Source organism: Sapajus apella, unplaced genomic scaffold (genome assembly GCF_009761245.1).
Source record: "Sapajus apella isolate SASKATOON/1434 unplaced genomic scaffold, GSC_monkey_1.0 scaffold17, whole genome shotgun sequence".
NCBI classification, from domain to species: Eukaryota; Metazoa; Chordata; class Mammalia; order Primates; family Cebidae; genus Sapajus; species Sapajus apella.
In genome coordinates, this window is record NW_022436957.1 from 21996178 (window position 1) to 22010833 (window position 14656).

The following is a 14656-nucleotide window of genomic DNA, read 5'->3' on the forward strand; positions in this document are numbered from 1 at the left end:
CTTCCTCTTGCCTGATTGCTCTGGCTTGGACTTCCAGTACTGTGTTGAATAGAAGTGATGCGAGTGGGCATCCTTGTCTTATTTGAGTTCTTAAGGGGAATGCTTTCAACTTTTCCCCATTCAGTATGTTGGCTAGGGATTTGTCATATATGATATGAACAGGTCTCAAAATAATACATCACATGATTTCAGTAATATGTCATATATGATATTATTTTGAGATATATTCCTTTAATGTCAAGTTTGTTGATGGTTTTAATCATGAAGAGATTGGATTTTATGAAATGCTTTTTTGCATCAATTGAGATGATCATATGGTATTTACTGCAAATTCTGCTTATGTGGTTAATTGCATTTACTGAATTGAAATGTTGAACCATCCTGGCATCCTTGGAGTAAAACCCACTTGATTATGATGAATTAACTTTTTTATATGCTGTTGAATTTAGTTTGCTAGTATTTTGTTGAGGTTTTTGCATGTATTTATTCATCAGAAATATTAGCCTGTAGTTTTATTTGTTGTGCCCTTGCCTGATTTTGGTATCAGGGTATTACTGGTTTCACAGAATGAATTAGGGAGAAATCCTGCCTCTTTGATTTTCTGAAATAGTTTCTGTAAGATTGGTATCAGCTCCTCTTTGTACATCTGGTAAAATTTGGCTTCGATTCTTTGTGTCCTGGGCTTCTGTATTTATTGGAAGATTTTTATTTTTTATTAGTGATCCAATTCCATTACTAATTATTGATATGTTTAGGATTTCTATTTTTTCATGGTTCAATCTTAGGAAAGTGTATGTTTCTAGGAATATATCTATTTCCTCCAGGTTTTCCAGTTTGTGTGCATAGAGATGTTCTTTGTAATCTCTGATGAACTTTTGTATTTCTGTGTTATCAGTCGTAATGCCACCTTTATCATTTCTGATTGTGCTTATTGGAATCTTCTCTCCTTTTCTTGGTTAAACTAACCAGTGGTCTATTGATTGTTTTATCCTTTCAAAAAACCAAGTTTTGATTTTGCTGACCCTTCCTTGAACAAATTAAACCCACAGCTAGCAGAAGAACTCAATAACAAAGATCAGAGCAAAACTAGTGAGATTATTTTATACATTCTAAAATTTGTGTTATACTTGGAAAAGCTTTACCTTGGATCAGGAAAATCAAATTCTCACTGTTTCCTTGAATATTTTATTGTTTACTTTTTTACACGTATATTTTTGTTTCTTTGGAATTTATTCTACTTTACAGAATGATGTAAATTTCCAAATTTTTAAAATATACTTTTCCTAGTGTTTTAAATAGTCAACCTATAATATAGGAAAAATTTATATAAATATGTATACATTTACTTTTATAAAAATATGCACGGATTGAGGTATGTCTATGAAACAGTGCTATATTGTATTTAGTTATCCAGCTTTAAAATGATTTTCATATTTATAATTTTTCTGGCCCTTCTTATTTTGTTGCTCTGGTTGTTGTTTTTTCCAAATTATATCTATGGAAATCCCTAAAGAAAAAGATGACATTTTGGCCAGGTGTGGTGGCTCATGCCTGTAATCCCAGAATTTTGGGAGGCCCAGGTGGGCAGCCCACCTGAGGTCAAAAGTTCAAGACCAGGCTGACCAACATGGAGAAACCCTGTCTCCACTAAAAATACAAAATTAGCCAGGCGTGGTGGTGTATGCCTCTGATCCCAGCTATACAGGAGGCTGAGGGAGGAGAATCACTTAAACCCAGGAGGCGGAGGTTGCAGTGAGCTGAGATTGCACCATTGCACACCAGCCTTGGCGACAAGAGTAAAACTCCATCTCAAAAAAAAAAAAAAAAAAAGAAAAAAAGAAAAGATACATTTTAAATATATTAATTCAGGGAGAGTTTAATAAAAAAAATACAAAGATGTGGGCAAGGTGTAGAAGGAAGGGACACGGCTGTTCCTGTGACAATTACTATCTGGATACCATTATACTTAGGCCTAAGAAGGTAGGAAGGGGCAAGAGGAGGAAGCTGTTACCACAACCCAGAATAAGTCATGTGGCAGCTACTAATTGGTAATATGACTTGCCATTGCAGCCTAGGGTACATGCAATTGAAAGGCAGAAGACAAAGGGCCTGTCGATGCAGTCCATATAGTTCACCCTTCAAGCCCAGAGCAGGTTATAGAAGGATAGATAGAAAATATGCATGAATATGTAGACATTGTTCAGCAAAATAAACTTGTTTTGCCTCCCAGTATGCATTCATATCTTTCATTTAGTTGACAAGTTTGTGTTCACCTAGAAAGAGAAACACTATCAACTACTTTATCACTGTGAAGTAAGGTCAATTCATGTATCCCATTATTTGAAGCCTAAATTGTTAAGTAGGTTATTACAATATTGGATTTGATAAATATATCTTTATAATCTCCATCAGAAAGGAATCTTCAGACATAGAGGAAAAGAAGATTTAAACAGGTGAGTATTATTTCACATGTGGAAAGAGCTATAGAGCAGCCACCAAAGTGTAGAACAGGAGAAATTAGATAGACAGACAGACAGACAGACAGACAGACAGACATGGCTGGGTGTGGTGGCTCATGCCTGTAATCCTAGCACTTTGGGAGGCCAAGGCAGGAAGATGGCTTGAGCCCCCAGGAGTTTGAGACCAGCCTGGGCAACATGGGCAAAACATGTGTCTTCAAAAAACACAAAAATTAGCCAGATGTGGTGACACATGCCTGTAGTACCAGCTGCTTGGGAAGCTGAGGTGGAAAGATGGCTTGAGCCCAGGAGGTGGAGGTTGCAGTGAATCATGATTGTGCACTGCACTCCAATCTGGGCAACGGAGCCAGATCCTGTCTAAAATAAAAATAGAAACAATTTCATAAATTATAAAGCCATGTATAAAGAAAATCAACAGGAAGTGTAAGAAAATATTTTGAATAATTTTATACTAATACACTCACTAACTCAAATGAAATGGATGAATTATTTTTAAAACAAAGCTAACAAAAAATATAAAAGAGGATTAGGACATCTGAATAACATTATTGAATTCTTTATCAAAGTTGAATTCATTGTCATGAGCATGTCAATATAAAAATCTCCAGACCCAGATAGTTTCAAAGGAGAATTTAAATAAACATTTAAGGAAGAAAGAATAATATTTACATAATGCATTTCAGATATGGAAAAGATTCCTATTTCATTAAATGGATGAAGAAATCCTTTATACCAACACCTAAGATATAAGAAGAAAATTATAGACTTATATATCTCATGATATAATTTCAATGAAGTATTTGCAAAATAAGATAGCAACATATAAAAAGGGAAAATTCATCGGGACCCGAGGTTTATCTTACAAATGCAACATTGGATTAATATTCAGAAAATAATCACTACTAGCAAAGTGAAAGAGAAAAACATTATTATCTAAGTCTCAGAAGATGAAGAAAAAACATTTAACGATTCAATATCCATTCATGATGAAGGTTCTCAGCAAGCTTTCTCAGTCTGATAAGGAGTGTCCATAAGAAAAAAAAATTATATCTCCCAACTTAGTACTAACATATGTCATGCCCTTTCTTTAAGATTAGGAACATGGCAAGAATGTCTTCTCTCATTACTGCATCCAACAATATGTGAAAGATTCTAGCTACGGCATGTGGCAAGAAAAATAAAAGTAACTTGGATTGGAAAGGAAAAAGTAAAATTGTCTTAATTAAAACATAATGTAATACTTTATAGCATTAACATTATTAAAATAATTACATTTTTACAATTACTTTCTTGTTGATTATAATATTTAGCAATCCACAATCAAGAAAACAACTACTAAAACTACCAGTCAAATTTAGCAAACATGCAAGACACAGAGTGAGCATTTAAACAGTATGACCATCCTTACCATTATTCTGATTTCTCCATTAATGTACAAATTAAATACTAAGCATATATTCACTTCATATTTCTTTGAGAGTCATGCTTTTCACTTTTGAAAATTATATTTTGACAGTTTGGAAGTTCTACTACATGGGCAATTAAACTGGATTGCTTCAGAAATGCCACACATGGGTTCTTTAAGCTCAGATACATCTTTTATCAGCTCTTTGTGCGACTCTCCAGTGATAAAAGTATGGCATTCTCTGTGACGCATCTTTATTTTCTCCTGATTCTGTATTTTTGTATGTGTTTCTGGATTTTGTCCAAGTTTTGTTCTTTATCTGGTTTGAAATATTCATTACGTTAGCCTCCATTGGAGGCAGTAAAAATTGTCAGTTTGGTTTTATTATCTGTCTGGTCTGATCATTTGATAATCTCTGACAGATAGAGATAGGGATCTATTTTCTTTTGAGTGAGAAGAAAAAAGAGGATTTTATTTGTCAGGGTTATTTTGTTTGTGTCTCCTTGTCTCTTTTTCTATTTGTGTGAGGACACATCTCACTTTCATTTGGAAAAAAAAGAACATTTTATTTAATATAAGAAATACCAAATTGTTGTGAACTGTAGTTACTCTGGTCCAAGAATGACAGTTGTAGCTATAAAGGATAGGATAGGATGGATAGATAGAAAAATTAAAAATTGGGATTCCAATTCACTACGCCAAAAGGTAAAAAATTAAGCTGAAAGCAGAGTCATACAAGAAACTGCCTTCCCTTTTGTTACTAAGCAGAGACCCACAGGTAAAAAGTTAAATATATCCAAAGGTAGCTACTTTATGTTCACCTTATTTTATGTAAAGTGCCAATTTACACAAGATGAATATATAATTGACTATTCCCCTACCTGCTCCTTTTCTCTCCCAACATGTGTATTACCAAACCGTCCCTCTTTCCCCTCCAGTCCACTTTTCTCTTTAAATATTGAAGCTCTCAAAATCATCTTTGGAGAGAGCCAAACACCACAGACTCCCTGATTCTGTGTTTTCATCTCCTGGGCATGTCCTTAACCTTGGCAAAATACATTTCTAAATTAACTGAGACATGTCTCAGATACTTTTTGGTTTACAGTAGCTTCATACACACAAACATAAACATAGATATAAATTGGTAAATATAGTAGATATGCTTAAGTAGTCATAATTAAATTTCTCAATTACCTAGGCTCCAGTTTTCTCTGAAAGAGAACTTAGTGACTTTGTTTAAATGTTTTATTGAATATATGTCTGAGACTCAGCTAGAAACAAAAATAGCAAAGAAGACTATACAAATTCATATTTCTTTTTTTCTTTTCTTTTTTTTTGGTGGGGACCGAGTCTTGCTCTGTCACCCAGGCCGGAGTGCAGTGGTGCCATCTCGGCTCACTGCAACCTCCGCTTCCTGGATTCAAGCAATTCTCCTACCTCAGCCTCCTGAGTAGCTGAGACTACAGGCACCCACCAGACCCGGCTAATATCTGTATTTTTTACAAATGTTAGCTAGGCTGGTCTCAAACTCCTGGCCTCAGGTGATCCGCCTGCCTCGGCCTCCCAAAATGCTGGGATGATAGGCATGAGCCACTGTGTCCAGCCACAAACTCATATTTCTTACATCTTACAGAAGAAGGAAGTATTTTGTGTTAGAATAAATTATTTGGTTTTCCGTAATGAGAAAGATAACAGAGAAAGATGAAACTTAAACGGATATCAAATGTTCTAGAAAGTTTGCAGAAGTCATACTTCGTTACCTTGGTTTATATGTGCAAATAACAACTCTCAACAAAAGTCATAATATAAGTTAAAATTCTGAAAAATGTTGCTCAAGTTTGATGGGTTCATTTGAAGAAAAAAAGTCACAATTATTCTACTGTCAAATATCATATGCATACAAGTTTTGAATATAGTTTACTCACTGTCAAAATAGCAAATTAGTTTTGAAGTACCTTAGTTGGCTACAGACAAAAGAAAGTTAAAATTTATCCCTTATTTGTTTAATTTGCCCAGATAATGGAGATTTGTATCTCAACAGAATAGCTTCCTGAGCTTTATATTGATTGCTATATTTCTGATGAAACAAAAACAGGCACACAAATAAAGAGTTTATTTCGAAAGAGCTAAGGGTTTTCTTTTTGTTTTTTTTTTTTTTTTTTTTACAAGTTTACCAACTCTAGGTTTTATTTTTCAGTATTTGAACTTTGTCTTTGATTTATAGGATTCTAAGCTCAATCTTCTCCTTGGTCTCAGGTACTTACGTTTCTATTTTAATTATGTGACAAAATTATCTCTTTTTTTAGAATTATTTTTACTTCTCAGGGTAAGACCCGAATTTCAAATAATACAATTTTCAAGATGAAATTAGTAATATCTTTGGAGTTTCTCAAGATTTTCCTCATCAACAACAATGATTGTTGGTTCACCTTATAAGAGACCACTAACATAATTAGATTTATTTGGAAAACTCCCTATTTCTTGAGTAGCTCAGCACCAGTGAACACATATCAGGGGGAGTTATTTTAGAAGCTCAAATTTCTTTAAGTTCATTTTATTCAGATAAAGTATTTTTACTTAAGATCTATTATAGAAATTATATACTTTCAGCATGAACAAGAAGCCTGTGAAACTTTGTCAGTGGCTTCCCTATCATATATACATTCTTTTTTTTTTTTTTTTTTTTTTTTTTGAGAGACGGAGTTTCGCTCTTGTTACCCAGGCTGGAGTGCAATGGCGCGATCTCGGCTCACCGCAACCTCCGCCTCCTGGGTTCAGGCAATTCTCCTGCCTCAGCCTCCTGAGTAGCTGGGATTACAGGCACGCGCCACCATGCCCAGCTAATTTTTTTGTATTTTTAGTAGAGATGGGGTTTCACCATGTTGACCAGGATGGTCTCGATCTCTTGACCTCGTGATCCACCCGCCTTGGCCTCCCAAAGTGCTGGGATTACAGGTGTGAGCCACTGCGCCCGGCCCTATACATTCTTAATGTCAGGGAAAACAGCCATTAAATTGTTGTGAAATAGTTACCTACTATACCCAGTAGAGAATTTTCATCTCCTTTATTCTGATAGTGTTTTTTGTTCACTCTTAATGTAATGTATTAGCCAGTAACAGTCTTATCTGCTATAAGAGCCTCATCTGCCTTCTCAGTCTTATCACAAGCTTGTGGTTTGTTTTACTCTCCTGCTTATTTGAAGACTGCTATAAACTGCAGGCTCGCTATTACATCATCAACAAAGAAGGGCAGTCTTATGAAAAGTACTCTACCAGGTGCTCTTAACTATAGATACTTAAATAATTCATGGCTACAGGCTTCTGAGCTGGCATTATATAGAGAACTATGAGACTGTAGGAGAAATGAAAGGCAAGGCTTCCAGTACACTTTGCAGACCAGAAGCAGGTGAAGTTGTGGTTGCAGCCTGAGGACCCCAGTTCCAGTCAAACAAGAATATAAGACTAAATTAAGTGATGAAGAAAATATAATTGTGACAAATTTGTCTGGAAAACTGTAGACATTATTTTGTCATCTTTTCTATGAGGAAGGTTTTCATTTTTCTCCTTAACCTACTTCTAACCTTTAATTTTAACTATACTATTACGAACTGAAATAAAATACCTCAGAAATCAGAAATGAATAGTTTCACTGAATCATTTTAATTTGCAGTCACTTTTTGGAATTAAAGTTTACATAAAATAATGTGTATATATTTAAACTCTATAATTTGGTAAGATTGCCATATATATGAGGAAACTTCAAAAAGTTCATGAAAATACACATTATGAAAAAACTATGTATGGATTTCAAAATTATTTTTGCTCCAAAATAAACTTGTACAGACATGTTATAACATATCTGAACAAGATCTAATTTGAGGTGCTAAGAAGTGTAAGACACCAGTTTGAAAGGAATCCCTATCAAAGCAACATGAATTCTGCTAAAATTGAAGTAAGAACAAACATCAGATTTATGGTAAAATTTGGGTGGAAGAAAGGTGAAATTATTGATGCTTTACAAAAAGTTTATGAAGACAGTGTCTCCAAGAAGTCAGCAGTTTCCAAATAGACAGCTCATTTTCAGAAGGACTAAAATGATGTTGAAGAAAAAGCCCACAGGAGCTGATCATGCACGTGAGATGGCAAGGAAAAATTCATGTTGTTCATGCCCTAAATGAAAAAGACCTAACAGCAGAAACAGAGCCAGTACCATGGACATCTCAGTCAGTTCAGATTACACAATTCTGACTGAAAGATTAAAGTCCTACAAACTTGTCACTCAATAGGTGCCAAAGTCGTTGCACTCACATCAGCTGCTGACAAGAGCAGAGCTTTCAATGGAAATTTTAAACAAGTGGGATCAAGAGTGTGAAACATTTCTTCAAAGACTTGTAACAAGAGATGAAACATAGCTTTACCAGTACAATGCTGAAGACAAAGCACAACAGTAACAGAGGTGGAAGTAGTCCAATCAAAGCAAAAGCATACCAGCCAAGAACAAAGCTCACAGCAACATTTTTTTTCAGACATTTGAGGCATTTTGTTTATTGACTTTCTGGAGAGCCAAAGAATAACAACACCTGCTTATTACCTGAGGGATTTGTGAAAGTTAGCCAAAGCATTAGCAGAAAAACACCCAGGAAAGCTTCACTACAGAGTCTTTGACTGTTAAGATGCACTCAGGGTGGCTGGCGAAATATTAGGGAAATATTAGGGAAAGTTATAAATTATAGCCTCAAACCTTTTGGAAGACCAAAAGGTTTTATTGAACTGGCTAAAGGCAGCCAGTTCATTACATTAGCATAGGGAAAAAGACAGGAACAATAATGACTTCCCCAGTTAAGTCTGTTTACCCCACATCCCTTTGTCTCTACTCTGTTTACTCATGTAAACTTCATGCTGTATCTTCCTCAAAGTGGGAGGTCAAAGGAAAATTACCTGTTAATGGTGTTTACTCCGGGCCCCCAAACCAAAAGAGTTTATCATTTGTAAAACCATTCTTTAACCATGTTAATTATCCACAAGCATGTTAACTTCAAACCTGTATTATTAAATCTATACTAAATAAACGTAAGAATATACAAGAAGTCTTGGTTGTTTAGCCGCAATCGCCCTCCAAAAGCAGCCAACACCCCTCCCTAGCCCATTCGGATTAGTTTGTGTGAGTGTATTCATTCGTCATTGAGTCAGGGTCTGCAGAACAAACCTCCTTAGGTGGTAATCAACTTCTCAAGTGGTGACCCCAACGTGACCGAGGTCTCAGGAGGTAACACCGACGCGACACCTATCATAGTAAGCACCCTAATGTGGAGGGAACCAACATAATCATCGCTGCAAATAAGAAACAGCAGACCTCCGGAGAACCGAGAAGTAAAGGACACTGCGCAGTCAGGTCAAGCAGTCAGTAAGTAATTGGTACACACCGGGGATTGCCAAGCTCGGGTTCATCATGAAACAGCTGTTATCAGCTCAACAAATAAAAGTACAGGATGTAAAACAAACTGCTGCTTCCCAAAGCCCATGGTTCTCGGCAAAAAGCATGCTGGACTTAAAGCTTTGGGAACAAGTGGGGAGCAATTATGGACAAAAACATCCAATGAATAGGAAAAGGGACAAAGGAGATGCTACAACTGTAAGTTCTTGTATTAACCAAGCAGCATTACCAAAAAAACAGTCTTAGCCTGCCCAGTAATAATCGGCAAGGCAATCAGGTGTATGTTTGTAAAAAAAATAAGAAAAAAGGCATTACAGACCATAGCCATGTGGCCGAGCAAAAGGCTCTGGCAGGGAGGCTCCACCCAGGCCAGCAGCTGTAGCTGGGGCAGGAGAAAGCAGCAAGGCACACAGAATGTGGTGCAAGCAAAAAGCAGCACCTGGGCAGGCCGGCATGGCTGCTGTCCTGGGATCTGCACTGCTGTATGCGCCTCTCTGCAGGTGTCCCACAGTGAAATTTCACGTGTTTTTTTGCATGCAAGCAACACCCCAAATTGTAATTTCTGCTAAAATTTATGTAAAATTTAAGAATTAAAAAAAACCAAAACCCTATTCTAATAATGGCCACGGCAGTTCTTTCTCTCCTGCCCTTAACATGGCTCTTTTAAAATCCAATTTAAGTGAAACAGTAACTCCTGAAGGGAGAGAAATTACAGCTAGCCCCTAAACTAGTAAGGAGTAATTAAAAGCCAGCCATATAGCTTTGCTCTTCAGTATAAAAGAATTTCTTAATAAAATAAGTTGCAACTGTATTAAAAGGCAACACTACTAGCACAAGCCTTATTTACCCTTAATTTTGTAAATTTAAATAATAAATTTCAATCAGCAATAAAAGAAGGCCAACAAATTTGTTAAAAAGCAATTAAAAGCTAACATGTAAAACCACACATTACCCTTTAAAGGAAAACCTTAAACCAAATAAAATAATTGTTAAATTAAAGAGTAAAACAGTGCCCATTTCTCAGAAAGTAAAAGAAATTTGTATGTTAGTGTAGTATGAACATATGCACGAAAGACTAATTTAAAATAGTCTTTACTCAGCTAGTATGTAGCTGTTTTCAGAACAGTTTGCCAGCTTAAAGTCCACAAAATTGGTCAGCCTGAAAACTCAATGGTAAGATTTAAGCTGTTCGCCTGAAACTTGAAGCATGTGGTTAAAGTCTATTATTTAAGTCTCTGCTTCTAAAAACATTTTCAAATTTCCTCTTAAAGCTTCATGTTACCAATTTCAACTTGCCATCTTAATAAATAATGCAGTAAATTGCTAAGTTATAATCCTAATATCATCAAAATTCCATTAAGGAAAAGCAATTCAAAGCAGTATTACATTTCTCCATACCTACTTCTTTAACACTGTTTACTACTGACAAATCAGGTACACAAGGAAAAGCGGCCGTCTGGTAAAACCCACATAATTCAGTCACCCAGTCTAAGTTTACTAGCACTCAGAGCTAAGATTGAAACCCTAATTCTAGCATTAAAAATCTTTTCTCACTCAGCCCATATACACTGTAAGTAACTTGGCTTACTCAGTTTATCTGCTACAAAATCTTAAAACAGCTTTACTTAAGTCTAATCTCAAGCCCACATCTCAGTGCCTAGCCCATTAGCTTATGGCAATAAAAAAGCAGACTTACAAGTAACAACATCATTGCTTACCCAAGACAGAGAAAAACAGGAAAGTTTTTTGAAAAGATAGTGTAAAAAGAAAGAGAAGCAGAAAGAAAGAGGAAAAAATCATAAGGAAGGCTGTAAAACTAAGTCAAAAGAGAGTTAAGGCATGTTAAAGTCATAAAAAATGTTATAGAAGGGAATTTATGCAAGTAGGTTGTAAAAATTTTGTTTTGAAGGTCTGAGCAAGTTTTAAAACATTAATTGTAAAAAAAATTCTGTGTGTAAACATATTGGTTAAAAGTTTAAAAAGTGTCATCTAGTTTTTCTGTAAATATTAAAAAAGCACAACAGGTTATTTTTAAAAGCACTCATCTGCTCTTTTACATAGATTATAAAACATCTCTTAGCACAGACAAAACCACTAGAATTTACAGTACACTAGCACCAACCTAAAAACTACATCCACTTCAGAAGAAAAAAACTCAAGCCAGCCTAAAAACGACCAGACCCTGCAAAACGATGCAGCTTTCTCGAACCACACAAGCCCCTGACATCACCTAAAAAATGCTGAAGAAAACAATGCAAAAGGCTAAGCAAATCCTATTTAGAATTTGTTTATTCTGTATTCTTTCACTTTGCCTGTAATCTGTATTTGCTATACTCTACCAAGCCATCTTCCAATCTACATTTTTCTGCCCTGTAACTTAAACTAACACCCCCTTCACAGCTTCCAGCAACACAGCTAGTTAATAAAAGGGAAATTAACTTACCCCCAGTAAGTTCCTCAGTAACGGCGTACAGTAAAGTGAAATGCCATGTAACACTACAAGTCAAATACAAAAAATTCGTAGTTACACTTATACGGCCTTTATAGTCTCAGCCATAGTCTTCCTGGCAACTGCTAGTGTTGCAGTGGCGTCTATTACTGAGTCAGTACAAACAGCTGCTTTTGTAAATAATCTGGCAAGAATGATGAAAAGGTGTGCAAAATCATCTCTCCCGGTTAAACCCCATTCCTAGGAGTCATTCTTTAACTAAAAAAGAATGTTGCTAATTGTACTCCTAATTGTATGTTATTTGCTAATCCTAGGATGCAAAGCCAGAATAAAAGTAGAACTGCCTCACCTAACAAACTCGTAGCTACACACATCAGTGGCCAGCAAACAGAGTCTAATTTCATTAAAAGGAAATGAGGAGATGTTAAGATTCACTCGGGATGGCTGGCAAAATATTAGGGAAATATTAGGGAAAGTTATACATTAAAGTCTCAAACCTTTTGGAAGGCCAAAAGGTTTTGTTGAAACGGGCTAAAAGAAGCCAGTTTATTATATTAGCATAGGGAAAAATATAAGAGCAATAAAGGCTTCCCCAGTTAAGTCTGTTTACCTCACATCCCTTTGTCTCTACTCTGTTTATTATGTAAACTTTGTGCTATATGGCCCTCTCAGGAGGAGGTCAAAGGAAAATTACCTGTTAATGGTGTTTACTTTGGGCCCCCAAACCAAAAGTGTTTATCATTTGTAAAACCATTCTTTAACCATGTTAATTATCCACAAGCATGTTAACGTAAAACTTCTGTTATTAAATCTATACTAAATAAATTTAAGAATGTACAAGAAGTCTTGGTTGGTTAGCTGCAAATGCCCTCTAAAAACAGCCAACAATCATCTCTAGATCACTCAGAATAGTGCATCTGAGTGTATTCATTCATCTATCATTGAGTCACGGTCTGCAGAACAAACCTCCGCAGGTGGTACTAAATGTCTCACCACCAAAACAAGTTCCTGGTCATTCCTCTCATCAAACAAGAGCAATTTTGTGAGAGTTTTGATGGAAAATCATTAGGCATCCACCTTACAGTCCTAATTTGGATTCTTCTGACTTTTCTTTGTTTCCTAATTTTAAAAAATGTAAAGGGCACCCATTTTTCTTCAGTTAATAATATAAAAAAAAGACTGCATTGACCTTGTTAAATCCCCAGGATCCTCAGTTCCTTAGGGATGGACTAAATGACTGGTATGGTCACTTACAAAAATGCCTTGAACTTCATGGTGCTTACACTGAGAAATATGTTAATATTTTTATCTTTTAATTCAATTTCTTTGAACTTTTTGAAGTCCTTTTGTACTTGTGAAGCCATCACCTATGAACATGTGACTCACCCCTGAAAGATTCATTTTACCCCTTTGTAATCCATCTCTGTAGCACCTCTTTCCATCCACAGGTTCTGCTTTCATTCACTGTATATTCGTTTATTTCAATAAGGTTAAATATACTTTTATTATATATCTAGGCAATTCTACTTTTAGGTATTTACCCAAGAGAAATGAAAACATATCTCTATAGAAATATTTGTAATATTTATAAGAGTCTAAAACTAAGCAATTCAACTATCCAACAACAGGTGAACTAATCAACCAATTTTGGTACATACATGCAATGGGATACTATCCAGAAATAAACTATTGATTCATACAACAATATGGATAAATTTTAAAACCATTATGCTCCTACAGGAAAGTACATTTTGTCTAATCCCATTTATTTAAGTTCATAAACTGGTGAAAATAATGTTAATAAAAATCCAAACATTTGTTGCTTTTTTGTATGGGGATTGACTGGAAGGGGGCAGCAGGCTATGATTCTCTGGTGAGAAAATATTCTAATCTTGATTATGGTCGTATAAATATTTGTCAAAACTTAGTGAATTGCCCAAAAACTGTGCATTTCACTTTATGTAAATTTTACATCAATTACAATGACTCCTTGACCCTAAGACTAACATGCACTAAGAAGAGTGGAAGCATGAAGTGTTCAAGCAGTTTTTCCTAGGACATCATCCATTTCTGCTTCAAACAGAAATGGTCCACATTTACATGTTTGACATATTGCTCTTCTGTTTAAGATTCATTCTGATGGTTTCTAAAGACGGAATCTACCTACATACTAGATTAAAACAGAGGGGTCAAAGTATTTTCCCTTTGACATTATGTCCTTTGCAGTAACAGGATTGGAGCTGGAGGCTATCATCCTAAGTGAACTAACTGAGTAGTAGAAAATGAAATATCTTATGTTCTCACTTATAAGTGAGAACTAAACAATGGGTACACATGGACAAATAGTTGGAAATAATAGACTCTGGGGACTCCAAAAGTGGGGAGAATGGGAGAAGGATGAGGATTGAAAATTGCCTATTGGGTACAATGCTCAGTATTTAGGGTATGGGTACACTAGAAACCAAATCCCCACCATTACACAATATAGCCATGTAACAAACATATGTATCCCCTGAATCTAAAATAAAAATAATTTAAAAAAATCGAATTTAGCAACAAACCCTAAGAAATATCAACTCATTTCCAGACTGTAATTTTTTCATTCTAAAAAAGCTAATATTCTTATACTATTCATATACTTAGTACTTGGAGTATGGGAAAACAACGTAAAAGTAAAACAACATTTTTTTGCTGTACTTTATGAATACAAGCAATACTTTAGGTAATGCAATTTTTAAACTGCTTTTGCTTTAGTCTTATTAATTTTTTAAAAATTTTATGTTAATATCTTAATTTTATTTTTAAAGAGCTGTATTAGATGTCATATGCATAACATGCTATTATTTTTAATTGACAGATAACAGTTATATGTATTTATGAGTTAAAACA